This window comes from Artemia sp. Qi Xiang Cuo, chromosome 5, assembly GCF_049724085.1.
Source record: "Artemia sp. Qi Xiang Cuo chromosome 5, ASM4972408v1, whole genome shotgun sequence".
In the NCBI taxonomy this organism is placed as follows: domain Eukaryota; kingdom Metazoa; phylum Arthropoda; class Branchiopoda; order Anostraca; family Artemiidae; genus Artemia; species Artemia sp. Qi Xiang Cuo.
In genome coordinates, this window is record NC_142798.1 from 53,982,807 (window position 1) to 53,999,612 (window position 16,806).

At 35.8% G+C, this 16,806-nt stretch overlaps 1 protein-coding gene across 1 annotated transcript in view; it reads left to right on the forward strand.

Annotated features, from left to right (window-relative positions):
• Positions 1–12,848: 12,848 nt before the first annotated feature.
• The window catches only part of LOC148952275 (uncharacterized), a 54,546-nt gene continuing 50,588 nt past the window's right edge, over positions 12,849–16,806 (forward strand). The window contains exon 1 of the mRNA XM_089089709.1: positions 12,849–12,920. The gene's annotated coding sequence lies outside the window, so the exon portion shown is untranslated. The remainder of the gene's footprint in view (positions 12,921–16,806) is intronic.

A 16,806-nucleotide genomic window follows, 5' to 3' on the forward strand; every position in this document is an offset into this window, starting at 1 on the left:
CTCTCTATCAACTGGCACGAAACTATACAAATTTTTTGTGTAAATCTGTAAAGTATCAGATGAACCATGTCGGTCAAAATGGGTAACCATTTATTTTGTGTAGACTGAATATGTCATGGGCCACAGTTCAAACGATGACCGTCATTTGCAACGAATGCATTTCTTGCATTCGTAATGTCTTGTACTACGACTTTAGGAAGGGAAAAAAGATGGATGGTAAAACAAAAATGTTTTGATAATTTCAAATTGATTGGCTATCTAACAATTTTCACTCTGTAACAGAATTATTCGATTCCCGAATAACTTGATAACCGCAAAACGAAAGAAAATACTACTTTAATGTTCCGTAATCTGATTTGAAACTTATAAGGACCACTAGAACTTCCAATATCCATTCAAATGAGCCTTCTAACAGTAGTCTAAGACACAGGGGCTTGATAACTTATGTATCGCCGAACTTTATTGTGTAATTTTCAGCAAAACCGTTTCGGTTTTGGATAGAGATTGGTTTTTTATACCCAGTGCTGTTCCTTACTGACAGTTCCAATGCGAACTTTTGATAGTTTGCACAGAAAGCAAGCTATAGTGCAAGAGTAGAGGTCGATATTGACATCCGACCAGCAAAAGGCCACAGGCCCATTTCTAGGCCAATCAGATATGTTTCTAAGCCTAATACATACTAACAGGAGTGACGTCAGACCTGTACTTCCAAGAATTGTTAGCTTAGATTTGCATAATCGACAATGATGATGTATCATGAGGATTATAATGTATCATGAGGTGAATTAAGAAACTAAAAGGCTTCTCTACTTTAGTGTAAGAGATAAATTCTGGAATTATTATTTCGATACCTTAATAGTGTAACTAGGACATCTTAGATAATGTTCAGAAATTCAAACCAGATACAATGAGATTAAGAGAGATTAAGAGAGTCTGAGTATATTTAACGCGGGAATAGTTTCATGGGAATTTAAATGTATCAGTGCATAGTTGTCGAAACAGATTGAGACATTTTAGGGGATTATTTGGGCTAAACAGATTGACACATTTTATGTGATTATTTGGGCGAAACAGATTGACACATTTTAGGGGATTATTTGGGAGAATCAGATTGAAAGGGTTTGAGGGAAATTAAGAGAGATTGAGACAGATTAAGAGAGATTAAGAGAGAAGAAGAGAATGTTGGACAAATTTAGTAACTGGATTTAGTGATTTGATGAGTTTGAGCTTATAAATTACACCTAAATGGCCTTATTTTTCTCCTCATGCAAATTTTGGGTAACGAGATGACTTCTTTTTTTGAATAGTCTTGTTTATGTCATTGAAACTGTTTAATAATAATAGAAATAAGGGAACTATTTTCCTCCACTAGGTATAGTTTCGGAGAGTTGTTAAGGAAGTTTGGTATAGGTGAATCATGTATTATTGCGATATCTTTAGAGAGGAAACATCCATTTTAGAGAATACAGCTCAGAGGTCTGAGGCAGCATGTAGGGCATGAGGTTGCTATTTTTCTCAACTAGGTATAGTTTCGGAAAGTTGTTAAGGAAGTTCGGTATAGGTGATTCCTATATTATTGAGATATCTTTAGCCAGGAAATATATATTTTAGAGAATACAGCAGGAGAGGTCTGAGGCAGCATGTTGGGAATAATCTCGCCATTCTCTTCACTAGACATAATTTCAGAAAGCTGTTAAGGAAGTTTGGCATAGGCGTTATATTTTTCTTTTAATATTCTAATTTATTTGTTTGAAATTGTTTAATAATAAAAAAATTAAATAATGACCTTTCAAGATCTAGATCTCAGTAGGTTTCAGTGAAAATTTCTTCTTTTTCTTTGAATATTCTCATTTATTTGATTGGAACTGTTTAATGATAATAAAAAATATCATAATGAACTTCCGAGATCTAGGTTTCAGGAGATTTCTGATAAATGACTTCTGTTTTGAATATTCTCGTTTATTTGATTGAAACTGTTTAATACTAAAAAAAATAAGGGTACTATTTTCCTCAACTAGGTATAATTTGAGAGAATTGTTAAGGAAGTTTGGCATAGGTGAATCCTATATTATTGAGATATCTTTAGCGAGTAAATATATATTTTAGAGAATACAGCTAAGGGGTCTGAGGCAGCATGTAGGGAATAAGCTTACTATTTTTATCAACTAGGCATAGTTTCAGTGAATTGTTGAGGAAGTTTGGCATAGATAAATCCTATATTATTGAGATGTCTTTAGCGAGGAAATATATATTTTAGATAATACAGCTCAGAGGTCTGAGGCAGCATGTTGGGTATAAGGTTGCCATTTGTAGTATCCATGTATAAGGTACAGAACTTACACCAGAGGCATGAATATACAGTAAAGTTTGACGTGCACATTGCAAAAAGCGACCAATCCTTTTATATTATATGCCTATAAAGTGATCAAACACGTTTTGAAAGCATAATTGAGATTGTATAACGCAACCAAACTGGTTTTTGAGGCAACACCCATTTTTTAGGGCCAATCAGAGAGAGCGGAGGTTACTCTATATACGATAACTTGATTAGTAATTGGATAAAAGAAGTGATTTTCATTGCAATTCATATTAGTAAGAGAATTGAATTCAGAGAGAATAGTTTATTTGAGACGATATTAGTAGGGAAAATGAGTGGAGCATTTACACTATTGGAGGTGGATGTTGGAGCCGGCAGCAAAGATATACGAGGACCAAACGTGGCTGTGGAAACTATAGGATGCTGTAGACTATGCCTTGAATGGTATGATATGCATGTTAGATATGTGATATCATTGATCAAATTTAAATGGGAGGAACTATTATTCTTTTCTGCGAAACTTAACTCTGTTCATATAAATAGACTTCAGTTATTGTTTCATGCACTAATGAAATACACTGATTGAAAGAAACTGATTTTGGAATTATTTTTTTATGAACTATTTTCAATAAAGGTGTTTCTAAATCACAGCTATTTTCTTTCTATATTAGGAAAGCATGTATTTTTTTTAAGAGTAGAAAAAAAATTCAGGTTAGTCATAAGGTGGTTGTGAGAGTGCTAGGACTCTAAAAAAAGCATAGATTTGAGATAGAGCGAATCATGGAGAATCTTGTGTTTATGGAAAAACGTTTGATTCTAGATGATGATTTTCTAGAGCTGTCTATTCAAAGGAAGATATTTTCTCAGGGAATGCTTGTCGATATAATGAAAACAGATTCTCCATCATTAGACTATTGCATGAAGCTTTTACGTTGTGGTCCAAATGCATTTACACAATATAATGACATATTAATCACGACAGAGCAAAATGATATTGTCAATATGCTTTTAAACATTAGTTTAGAAATTTAGGCCTTTTTTCTCGTGAGAAAGATGGAGTTCAAGGATGATTTACTCCTCTCTCTATCCCATTCAGATTGTTGTTGGTAGCTGAGTTTCATTATGGCAGTGAGAGTCTCAACACATGAAAAAATGTTCCATACATGTCCACTATGCATGTACACACTGGGCAGCTGGACATCATGTGAGAATTGCACAATGATTGATGAGTATGATGAAAAGTACAGATTATGCAAACCATGTAAATTGCATAGAGGATATGCTGTACAAATTAAAGGTTGTGATTCCTGTCTTGAAGAGGTGTGTGACTCTCATCCTAGAGAGCACCTATGCTCCAATTGCCAGTATGATAAATCTAAACAGTGGGAGAATACACATCCTGGTATGATTGGTAAGAATCCTAAGCGTGATTTTAGTTTATTGCTAAGAGATTGGTATCGTCGTGGCTTTAGATTGTTCTGGGAGGAGGAGCAGGGTCAGCGATTCAACTGTTGGAACAACAAAAGAATTTGGTTTCTACGTCATCGTAGTGAAGACAATGGCTACTATGATTATAAGCCCACTGATTTTTATTTGGCTGTGACGAAATGTGATTCGCCACTTGAGGACACTGTTTGTGACGTTGCTTCAAATAGGCAAATTGAAACATGTGAATTCTATAAAATGAATGAGAATAGTATCATTGACTATACAAAGAGATATGACAAGAGTGAAGTTACACTCTACAGTAGAAAATGTGACCCTGACATTGCAGAACATCAGGATCAGTATATTGTGAATTCAGATAATCTACCTGCATTGGTTGTTCTCGACAAATACCTATACCTAGTAGAAGATGAAATCTAAAGAGTAGAAAAGTCGTTTTTATCATGTAAATAAAATATTTTTATTAATAAAAAATTTAAAATAAATTTTTAGAACATTTTATTCGTAGGGCAGTAAAATCAATATTAAAAAAGCTTATAAGTATATTTTCCACTAGAAAGTCGTTCAATCGAGGTAAGTCGACGTAAATGTTGAGAAACTGCTTGTAGGTATAGCCTCGACATCTGAACATGAAAAAGAGTAGTACATGAAAGCCACATTTCGTAGTCGTTAAATCCTGTACTCTCCTTTGATTTTGAATAATAATTTTTCCACTGCTTTCAATAAAGTTGCTGATGTATGGAGTGTAGAATTTATAGATAGGCCAAGAGGATCAAAAAATTCAATATGCTTCGCTGTTTGAAAGATGCATAGCCAATGGCCGGTCTTCAAAGTCGATGGACTGCTATTAGCAATGATTAGGGTATTGTTAATACTTGGAATTTTTTCAATGAAGTCCGATGGTATGCAATAGGACTTGTACTGGGACATGTATGGATCCGTACTAAATACGTTGATTATTTGGTTTTTGTTCATGGTGCTAGGTCTAGTAAAACACTGCCGTCGGGTGTGAATTCCCAATAGGTTTCAAATTGACCCAATGATAATAGCGTTATACTTTCAGTCAAAGCATCGGCAAATGTGCACTCTAAACGTACATTCCCTGTTCGTACTATGCTCATATCCTGGGTCCCCGACAAGTCCAAAATAATTATACCATGATTTTTTGAAAACATTGAATCGGTTCTTCCATTTTCAAATAGCTGGGAGTCATGATCTAGGGATTGCGTGGTCAACTCATACAGAGTTCTATAGGATTTTTTGTCAAATGATAGAGTGTACAGTGGAATATCATTCACTTTGCACACAAGGCTAGATAGACCAAAAAAATTAAAATCATGGGGGGATTCAGTCCAGGATCCAACGGCACTGCCACTCTTCACAAAGGCCACAAGCCATTTTGATGGGATTTCTCCATTGATAAATGATGAATCGGTATAGCTACGAGAGCCGGTGGCAATGTGACGTTGATTGGTGATCGTAAGGGGGACAAAAAGTTTAATGCTGTTGCCATTGGCTCTTAGCTTTTCCAATACCAATGCAGCAGAGCTCATAACTTGTTGTTTTCGAACGTGGAAAATTGCCGATGTGATAATGACATTTGTATCGGGTGCTGCAGGGAGTGTTTTTCTGAAAATGAAATTCGAAGGAGCCTGTTGCAACTTTGTTTCAATCTTGACATTCGGGGAAAACCATTGGGATATATTGAATGTCTCATGATTTAATTTTCCAACTAAATGATACTCCTCGGTCACTGCACCAGTCAACTCACCGTCAGTATTAATACCTGATTGATATTCATAGCCCAATGACTGTCCTCTCAACTCTTTATATGTTTTTCGTGTCATCATCATAAATTGTATGTAGCTTGCATAGTTGGATAAGTTATTGCTAGTGCTCATCAATGTACCATTAATAAATACATTAATTTGTTTGAACAGGTTGTGTAGAATACAGTTTTCGTAGGAGAGACCTTTGGCGTAATTTGGAGTTGTATTATCTGACTTTTTCTTCATCGCAACATTTAAATCAATAAATGTTGATGACAAACCAATGAAACAGCCTTCATTGGAAAATATTTGAAAGTGTATATTTTCCGAGAGGGGTTTCTGGGAATGAAATTGTTCATAGTAGCCATACTTAACACTGACATCAACATTTTAAGCATTGAACAGATTCAATGAGGAACTGATTCATGGATGTGATTCCTTGTGGGGGAGATAAGTCATCTTAAGAGAAGAAATCCTTCTTTAATCTAACAATCTTTTTCTTTTTCTTCTTCTTATTGGTCTTCGTCGTTTTATTACTCAAACTCCTTGTTGATGTCCTTCGCTTCCCGCCTGGGTGGAGACTGGTGAGTTAATGGCCCGCACGCATCCTTTTCAATCCCTTCCCATTTTTCTGAGATTTTAATTGCTCACAAACGACTCTTGCTGAGGATCTAATATTTTTTTTAAATATTTCGTTGAAATTTCTGCCTAATCCCCGGATCTTGTTTTTTCGACATAACAAAATTCGATACAGCAAGTACAAGTTATTGTCTGGCATGGGGTAGCATAGCACAAAACAATCGAATAAACCGGCTGCCACAGCCATAACCAGACATTACAGTACGCCCCTTGTAGTAGTCCAATCCATTGCCTATTTGACGTGGGCTCAGAGCACCAACATAGCAATCGATATCGGGACAGACAAATGGAATTCTTCTATTGTTCATTTTAGGAGGTTATGTCGCACACAATGGGTCGAAAATGACATGTAATCACTGCTAAGCCTTTTGTTATTTCTAGAGGATCACCCAATTCACTTCTTAGTGTTAATTGACAGATTTCCAAATACGAAGTGTTTACAGAAACATACTGAAGATGCTTTATATTAGTGATGAACAAGTTCATGAATTGTTTTCCGTTCAAGAACACGTAGGAGGGGGACAATTGAATTACCTGCTCTCGATGTTTCCACAAAGGATGCATAGAGAAATATGCAATAGTCCGAGGCGAAACAAGGTGGATAATCAGCAAAAATAACTTGATCCATCCCGTTAACAGTACCAGCGTTTTTCCCATTAACCATATTCTGTTTAAAACCAAGAACATCTCTCAGATTATCATTGAGATGAATTATTTCAGTGTCAACAGGTGAGGTAATGTAAATCCTATCGTGTTCCATTGAATAATTAAAATGGAATGTACCATTTCTACGATATGAAATTTTTCTATGGATTGTACGACTCAGCCATTCCCATTCCCGGCCACAGTTTAAATAATTTGAAAAAATAGGTGCACTTAGTGTTTTTTTTATTTACTTGGTCATGCGTCTCTTTTTCAGAGTATTCCGTTGGGAAGCCTTTGAGGTACAATTTTCTTGTCCTAGAGAACGATCTCCAAAAGTTTTCAGCTAATGAGACACCCATTTCCGTTCGTTCGCTTGGTTTCCGTTCATTCTGGGTTCATTTATTGATTGACGGTAATTTCTGTTCGGTCTAAGGTTAAATTAGATAAAAATACAAGTATTTTCAACTGAAATTAAAGAGCAACATTTAAACTTAAAACAAACAGAAATTATTCCATTTATGAAATTAGCTACCTCCTCCTCAATTCCTCTCTCTTCACGCTAAAGTTTTTTAGTGCTTTATAAAAGTTTCTTATTCTAATTAAACGACCCCTTGGTTTTTCAGAAATCGTTTGTAAAGAAATGGGACAAAAAGCCAAGCTTCAGCGTAAAGAGTGAGGTATTGAGAAGGGGGAAGCCTCCATCAAATATGGAATAATTTCTGTTTGTTTTAAATTTTAATGTTTTTCTTTTCATTCAGTTGGAAAAAAACTTGGTGGTTTTTTTTTTTTTTTGTTTAATTTCAACCAGTTTTTCAAATAATAACGTGAAATCTGTCTCTCCTCCATGGGAAATCCTTCTTCCCACCATGTGAATGTCCCTTGAAAAAAAAATCCCCCCAAAAAATTCCTTCTCCACAAATAATTTTTGCTGTGGAAAATCCCCCCCTGCAGGAAATGCCCCTCCCCGAACAATGTCTGTATACCTCCCAATAACAAATACTATATGTAAACAATGGGCAAATTTCATAACTTCTTTCCCTTTCCGTAGGGGTGTGTGTGGGGGGGGGGGGTCGTTTAATCCCTAGAATTATTGGACCTTTCAACTATGTTGAACAACTATTGTTATCTCGAAATTTTGATCGTGTGACTTCTGGGAAAAAGGAGCTTGGGAAGGGGGCTTGTTGCCCTCCGATCTTTTTGGTCATTTAAAATGGGAACTAGAACTTTCAATTTCAAATCCAATGAGCCGTTTCTCGATCCTTTAGGAATATTGGTTTGATGCAATCACCCCTGGGGGATACCTTAAAAAAAAAGGATATGTGATCTTCCTTCTTTCAGAATATATTCTCTGAGGCAAACCTGACTCTTGTACATGATAATGGTAATAAGCTTACCTAAGCTATGGATGTCAGGTATTGTGTTATCTTGGAACGATAATTTCGACAGGACCTGTGCCTGTCATCATCAGGTTCAAATTCAAGACTCTCTATCGTTCCAAGATAACACAATACCTGACATCCATAGCTTAGGTAAGCTTATTACCATTATCATCTTCTTTCAGATAGTACAAAATTCCATATTTTTGCAGATGGGAGCTTGAAAACTCTTCTTTTCCGTTTTTTCATACGCTGAATCTGATATATTTCACATTAGATACTTGTAATTTTGGGGTTGTTTCCCCCTCCCCCCTTTTTTTCAAAAATTAGATAAATTTTCTCAGACTGGTAACTTTTGTTGGGTAATATTAAACTGGGGTTGAATTTTATATACTTGGAATCAGCTTAAAAGATTATTTTCTTCACGTCTATTGCTATAAAAATTCCGTTTCTTTTAGAGTTTCAATTGATAGTGGGCCGTGTTGCTCCTTATTACAGTTTTTTACCACTAGCTGTCTTTGATTATTTCATGACTTTATTTCTGCTCGTATTTTGTTTTAATATAGCTTTACTTTTCTCCATAAAACTTTGTTATTTTTCGAAATCAATTAAAAAATTTCTTCCACAAAATAAGTTTTTCAAGAAAAGGTAAAGAACTCTATTAAACCAAAAATGAACAAAAATAGAATCAAATAACCTACCAAGTAAAAAACTACCACCAACCAGAATCAATAAATACATGAAACCCAAAACAAACAAAAATTAAAATAAATAACAGAGTCAAACTCAAAACGAGCAGAAATTATTATGAGTAGGGTTTTAAGACCCTATGGTTTTTAAAAGCCAGAATATATATTTGTATTTTACTAAAAAAAAATCAAAAGACTTTATTGAAAAAAAATGTGCATTGTCAGTTTAATATACATATGCTGATATTTATTCCTTACAATCTTAATGGATTTTTTATTTCTTAAAGTTATAAAAATGAAAACATTTAAAAGAATGTTTTTCAGTAAAGTACAGATTATATTCTGGCTTTTAGAAAGCCAACAGGTTTTAAAACCCTACTCATATTAATTTCTTATTGTTTTGAGGTTGACTCTGTTATTTATTTTAATAAATAATTTATCTAGTTCATTTATTTATCGATACTGATTTGTGGTAGTTGTATGCTTGGTAGATCATTTGATTCTATTTTTGTTCATTTTTGGTTGAATGGAGTTCTTTACTTTTTTTGAAAAACTTATTTTGCGGAAAAAGTTTTTTTTAATTAATTTCTGTTCGTTTTGTATTGACATAGTCTGTTTATATTGACAAAACTGTTCGTAAGATATTGCTGATTCTCTCTTTTGACAATCAACATACAGACGGCGTGTTGTGATTCAGTTAACCTTCCCCCCCGAAATTCCCTTAAAATTGAAATTCCCTTATTGAAGTGGTAATTGAAGTGATATTAGTAGTAGTAGTAGTAAATGTAGTAGTGGACTATTGGTAGCAATATTAGTAGTAGCGTTCACATATTGCCATTTGGTCAGGTGATCTTTCCCTTTAAGCCTTCCCAACTAAATAAATAACAGTACCAATTTACTATCCTAATCCATTCTTTGAGATACATTGTTTTGACAATGTGCATGCACATGGGCGTACGAAAGGGGGGAGAGGAGGGCAGCTGCCCACCTAGAACTTCAAATTTACACTAGATTTGGCTGAAAAAGCAGATGGTTGAAAAAGCAATTGAGAAAAGGTAGATGGCTCAAAAGGGACTTGATAAAAGGTAGATGGTTGAAAAAGCTGGAAATAAACAGCTGGAATGACAGATTAAAAGTCAAACAAGAAGCAATTATCCATAATGTCTTGGAAAGATTTTGCTCTAATCCAAGAATATTGATTAATGCTGAAGCTTATTGATGATTTGTGGTTTTTGCTGATTACTTATTAATAAAGATTTAATAGGTATGATAGAAATTGCTGGTAATATAAGGTTTTGTGAACTGCCAATATAACTTCAGTCCCCTGCCCTTAATCACATAATTGGCTGCCTCACCTCCCCCCGATAGAAGAAGCTACTTACGCCGATGCGCCTGCGCCTAATGTCTTTTGGTTCAGTTCAAATTTCTCCTCAATATTGTAAATGTAGTAGTGTGGTGGTAGTAGTAGTACAATTAGTAGTGGTAGCAGTAGTAGTGGTGTTAATTATAGCAGTAGTTGTAGTTCGCAAATATTGCCTTTTTGGTCAATTTATCATCTCCTTTATCGTTTCCTGAAAGTTCCTAATTGATATATTCATTCATTCCTGAGTTACGCCTTTCTGACAATCCGTATGCACATAAAGCGTTTTGCTTGAATTCAACACTCCCCTTAACAACGACCACCCCTTCCAAAGAAACTTTATATACTCCAGGGCATAACTTACAACCCTTGTCCCGGAGCTCTGGTGGGTTGTGTCAACCCTGGAGCATGGGCGCTTATAAGCTGAATTTTAGGGGCGGCTTACCTGGTCTAATCGGCACTTCCAATGCTGCATAATATAAATCTCAAAACAAAAATACAAAAGATAAGGCAGCATCATTCCGCCAAGGGGGTTGCTGGAGCCCCAATACCCCCCCCCCTCATATGGGTGCCCCAGCCCTGGGGGCTTTGTTATATGTAGTTTGGACTATTTTGAACAAAATGGCTATCTCACTATTTCGATCAGATGCGTTTGGGGAAAAGAGAGCGTCAGAGGGGGGGGGAGGCGTGTTGCCCTTCATTAATTTTGACTCTTAAAAGGGAACTACAACTTTCAATTTCCAATTACATGAACCCCCTCTAAAGTTTATACGACCACCCCTTCCATACAACCTTAAATACCCCCGGGGCATAACTTACAACCCCTACCCGCAGGTTCTAAGGGGTTGTTTCAACCCCGCAGGCCTTGTTACATGATCTTTGGACTATTTTGAACAGAATTGACTATCTCAAAATTTCTATTGGGGGCATTTGGGGAAAAGAAGACGTCAGAAAGGGGGTGCGGTGCTCTTCGATCACTTTTGACACTTAGAAAGGTCACTATAACTTCCAATTTCCAATCAAATGAACCCCATCTGAAGTTTATATGACCACCCATTCCATAAAAAAACCTTAAATGCTCCCAGGGCATAGCTCATGGACGTACGTAGCTTCTTCTCTAGGGGGGGGGCAACCGATTCTGTGATGAAGGGGGGCTGAAGTTATATTGGCAGTTCCCAAAACCTTACATTGCCAGCAGGTTCTGTCATACCTATGAAATCTTTATTAAGAAGTAATCACCATAAATCATAAATCATCAATAAGCTTCAGCATTAATTAATCTTCTGGGATTAGAGATAAATCGGTACTTTTGCATTATCCGGGCCTCTCGGCTTAATCACTATAGAGAAGACAATTATAAAACCCGTTTTTGACATGATGACCGCTGTAGACAGGGCAATGATAGCGTGGTTTGCATTGCTCATAAGATATTCAACGGTGGCTTTTGGGTTTGAGGGGGGAGGGGAGGAAAGGTACCTAGGTTAGCTTAGGTTACGTATCTAATATATGCAATGCTTTACTCCCCACCCCAAATGTGCAGATATATAGCCCAAATTTGTTTCTAAACTATTACATATTCATCTTATTTCATTTTATTTCATTAGCATTAACCAAACTTGACTTTTTCGAGAGGCCCGGATAATGTGAAAGTACCGATAAATTTTTCCAAGACATTATGGATAATTGCATATGGATGATTGTTTGACTTTTATTCTGTCATTCCAGCTGTTTATTTCCAGCTTTTTCAAAGATCTACCTTTTATCGACTGCTTTTTTAACCATCAACCTTTTTCAACAGCCTTTTCAACCATATCTAGCGTAAATTTGAAGTTATAGGGGGGAGGCTGCCCCACCCCCACAGCCACCCCGTCCGTACGCCCATGGTATAACTTACAACCCATGCCCCCAAAGACATAACCAGAGGGGGGCGGGTTTTACCTCCCCCCCCAAAATTCTTGTCTGAATCGTAAAAACGTAACAAAAAAGGAAATAAACAAATTTTGTATGCATTTTTTAGGTTTTTCGTATAACCCCCCCCCCCACGAAAACATCTGATTAAAAACCACTTCGAAAAAAATCCTGGGTACGGCCTTGCTTGCCCCTAGGCTCGAAGGGGTTGTTTCAAGCCCGAAGGCCTTGCTACATGATCTTTAGACTATTTTGAACAAAATGGCTGGCTACCTTAATATTTCTCTCGGAAGCATTTGGGGTAAAGAGGGTGTGTGGGGGGGGGGGCTAGTCGCCCAGCGATCACTTTGACTCTTAAAATGGTTACTAGAGCTTCTGATTTCCAATCTAATGAGCCCCTCCGAATTTTATGTGACTGTTCCTTCTTTAAAAACCCTATATGTCAATAAAAGGCAACTATTATAACTTGTACCCTTGCCCTGAGGATTGTGAGGTTGTTATTAAAATACTCCCATTTAAAACTCTTTAGAGTCATCATTCCATTAAATATAATTCTCTGGATACTCGCATTTCGCTAAATCTTGAGTTAAACCCAGTTGTCATCCTGTTAAACGTAACAACTTGCTTGTTTATTGCGAAGGGAGTATGGTATGGACTTTTTTAAGTTCAGTTGATGAAGAGACTTCGACGCGATTGATAGTTTATGTATTATTAGTTTATGATTGATAGATAAAGTATAAATTTGACATTTGAAACAAAGTGTATAAAGAGGTAAGTTCTTTGTGACAGGCCAGAGTGATTTTGATACAAAACATCGGGTGTTCGTTTACTAACTGAGTAAAAAACTTCATTTAGCTAGGACAGAGGCATAGAATAGATGTGGCCTAGCTTAACAGGCTATGAAGAATCGTGGACTGGAACCAGGAAGGAGTAGCATAGATTTTGGTAAAATTCTACTTAAGCTACTTTTGGCTATCTTGGAAAGGGGTTAGGTTAGGAAAATAAAACTTTCAGGGATGGGTCTATAGGTTAAAGTAGCCTATGTCCTGGGAAGGCATTTTGAAGTTCCTACCTTCACTCCTTCTCTCTCTAGAGGGTCCTGAAATTTGCCTTCATAACAGGTCTATAGCCTAGGCTATCTATTGAAATTTTGACAAAACAACATTTTACCTTTATTTCCAGTTATCAGTTTCTTTTTCTCTGGCTTTAGTTCTAAAAAGTGCAATTCCTGTTATTTGAGTAGAATTTTAAGCAATATATGTTTTTTTTTTAAAAATTTTGGAAATGAGTTTCCATATCTTTAAAACCTTATAAATTTGGATTGAGCAAAGTTGGGAAGATGAAAACAATTTTGTTGTACTTCATTCAAGCAGAAGATCTATTTTGCAAGGTTTCACTTTTATAACACACATATTTTTAAAGGTCATCAAAGGTCAGAACCCTCTAGAGGGAGAAGGAGTAGAGATATGTACTTCAAAATACCTTCCCATGACATACTTTAGCCTGTAGAATCATCCCTTAAACTTTCATTTTCCTAACCTAACTCCTTTCCAAAATAGTCAAAAGCAGCTAAAGTAGAATTTTACCTAGATTTTTTTTTCTTAAATTAAAATTAAAAAAAAATCTATGTAGCCTATGGCCGAAAATTCACCCCTAATTTTAATTCGAAAATACAAATATAATTTTCCTGAAGCCTACGATTTTTAGTGATAATTTTGTACCAATTCAGGGTATATATTTGCACATTAGGGGGGTGGGGGGGGGGAGTTTAAACTTACCTCTCATTTACGACAGAAATAAAATTTACCCCCCCCCCCCAATGTGCAAATATATACCCTGAATTGGTATATAAAGGGGTGGGGGTAAAATTCAGTCCCGACATAAATGATTATTATATTTGGAAAGAACATTAAAAAAGGCATCGAGTAGTATGTTTACTTTGTTCTTAAGTCAATGATATGAATAACAAAAATTTACCATTTTTTAAATATTTGTTTTTTCTTCAAACCTTTAATTTTGGATAAACTCAGATTCTTAAATGGAAGATTCCTTTAATCCGTGGTTTCTTTGCAATATCTTGAGTGGCATTTTATAATTATTTGAATAAGTAAATGACAGGCTTAGGCTATTGAAATTGTGTAGTTGCGCAGTAAATGTAAAATATCGATTTAATATTGGGTGCTGTAATACCCCTAATTTGCGTGTGTGTGGGGGAGGGGATAAAATTTGAACTAGAAGCAAAGCCTGTCGGACGGTTGGAAGAAGATGGGAAAAAATGTTGTTTATACCCTTTCGTGCTACTCAAAAATAATGTCCATCTCCCGAAGCAAAAAATTGGGTCATTTGACCCCTTTCCCACAATAATGTCCCTGAAATTTTAAACTTGCGCCAAAAATTTCAGGCAGTCATTTTAATCAGGATATTCAAAGAATTTAGAGTTGCTCATTTCATATCGCCTATAAGAACTAATGTTCGAACAAAAGTAGACTTTGTATACGATAAATAAAAAAGACAAGTTTTCTCAAATGTATAAGATTTAAACGAACATCAATTATCCCGCAAATCAGATGGCTACCCCTTTCTCAACCCCCGCTCTTTATGCTTAAGTTTTATAGTCCTTTAAAAACACTTCTTAATTCAATTCAACAGACCTGTGGTTTAAACAGATATTCTTAAAGAATTGGGACACAAAACCAAGATTTTGGTTAAAAAATGAGAGATCAAGGAGGGGACAGCTCCTCCTTGGGGCTGTCCCAATATCCGGGGTCGGTTCTGTTTCTTTTGAGTTTAATGTTGTTCTTCACTTTCATTTGAGAAAACTTGCTCTTTTTGTTTAATTTCTGTTCGTTATTCGTCGCATACCCAGGATTAAACTATGATTGGGCGGACTACCATCCCTCAAATCTGACTCTTTAAATCAAGATTTAACTTATGCACAGCAATACTTCGAGAAAAGAGCTTATTTAGTGCATTTACCTTCGAAAATTAAGTATTATCCACTCCCCAATCAACTCCCCAACCAAGATGGCACCCCTTTTTGGGGAAACTTATATCATGGTGCTAAAATTATGCAAATTTTCGCGCGCTAGAAGGTTTTAATGTGTAACTCCAAATTAGTACATTTCAGAATTGATATGAATGATTAATTCTGTTGTTGCATATTTTATAGTCAGACTTTTTTATAATTTAGGTTTTTATCGACAAGGGTTGTTGTTTACCTACAGTTTGTTACTACTATGTGTTCCACCAAAGGCTTTCTTAATTGTGAAAGTGGGTTACTAATCCCACATCATTTCCCTCTTTTTCACATTCAAGTTTATTATTTGTGAACTTGCAAGCCCTTATCTACAAAAATGTGAAAATATGTATTTTCTCCTTTCGAGAGGAATGGTCGCGGATGCGCGTTTATTTTTCTGTTTTTCTTTTTTCCTGAGGCAGGGTTGCCGCCGAGGTTACGTTCGCACCAATTTTCGTACGATTTTGAATTTATGTTAAAGTAACGTTACGCTTTTGAATAATGGATAAAATGTACATTCTCTGATTAATCTATTTTTTTCCCGTGAAAATATTCTGCTGTTTAAGTTTAGTTACATCGCGGACATTTTATTACAAAATCACTAAGTTATTAGTATGAGAAAATACCCATTTCGCTTACTCGTAGGCCTATAGTTACGATAACATTTTGAAACTATATTCAAGATTGTATAAGACATGCAGACTGGTTATTGCTATATATTTCAATTGCACAAGGAATTTCACAAGAATATACAGTACAGTTTGACGTGCACATTGCAAAAAGCGAGCCAAACCTATATAGTGGTCAAACACGTTTTGAGAGTATAGTCGAGAGTGTATAACACAACCAGCCTGGTTTTTGATGCAACACCCATTTTTTAGGGCCAATCAGAGACAGCGGAGGTTACGCTATATACGATAACTTGATTGGTGATTGGATTCGAATAAAAGGAGTGATTTTCATTGCAATTCATATTAGTAAGAGAATTGAATTCAGAGAGAATAGTTTATTTGAGAGGATATTAGTAGAGAAAATGAATGGAGCATTTACACTATTGGAGATTGATGGTGGAGCCGGTAGCAGCAAAGATATATGAGTACCAAATGTGGCTGTGGAAATAACAGGAGGTTGTAGACTATGCCTTCAATGGGACGATATGTATGCTAGATACCTGATATCATTAAGCAAATTTAAAATGGTGAAGCAATTATGTTTTGCTGCGAAACTGAATATTGTGCATATAAATAGACTTTAGGCAGCATTAGATGCGCTAGTGAAATATATTGATGAGAACAAAATGAATCAGTGATTGTTATTGTTGTAATTATGCTCAATAAAATTGTTTCTAAATCTAAGGTATTTTTCTTTCTATAGTAGACTAGCGTATATTTTTAGAGTAGAAAAAAAAACTCCGGGTGGTTAGTCTGAAGTTGGTTGTGAGAGTGTTAGGACTCCAAAAAATGGATAGATTTGAGAACGAGCGAATCATGGGGAATCTAGTGCTTATGGAAAAACGTTTGATTCTAGCTGATGATTTTCTAATGCTGTCTATTCAAAGGAAGATATTTTCTCAGGGAATGCTTGCCGATATAATGAAAACTGATTCTCCATCATTAGACTATTGCATGAAGCTTTTACGTT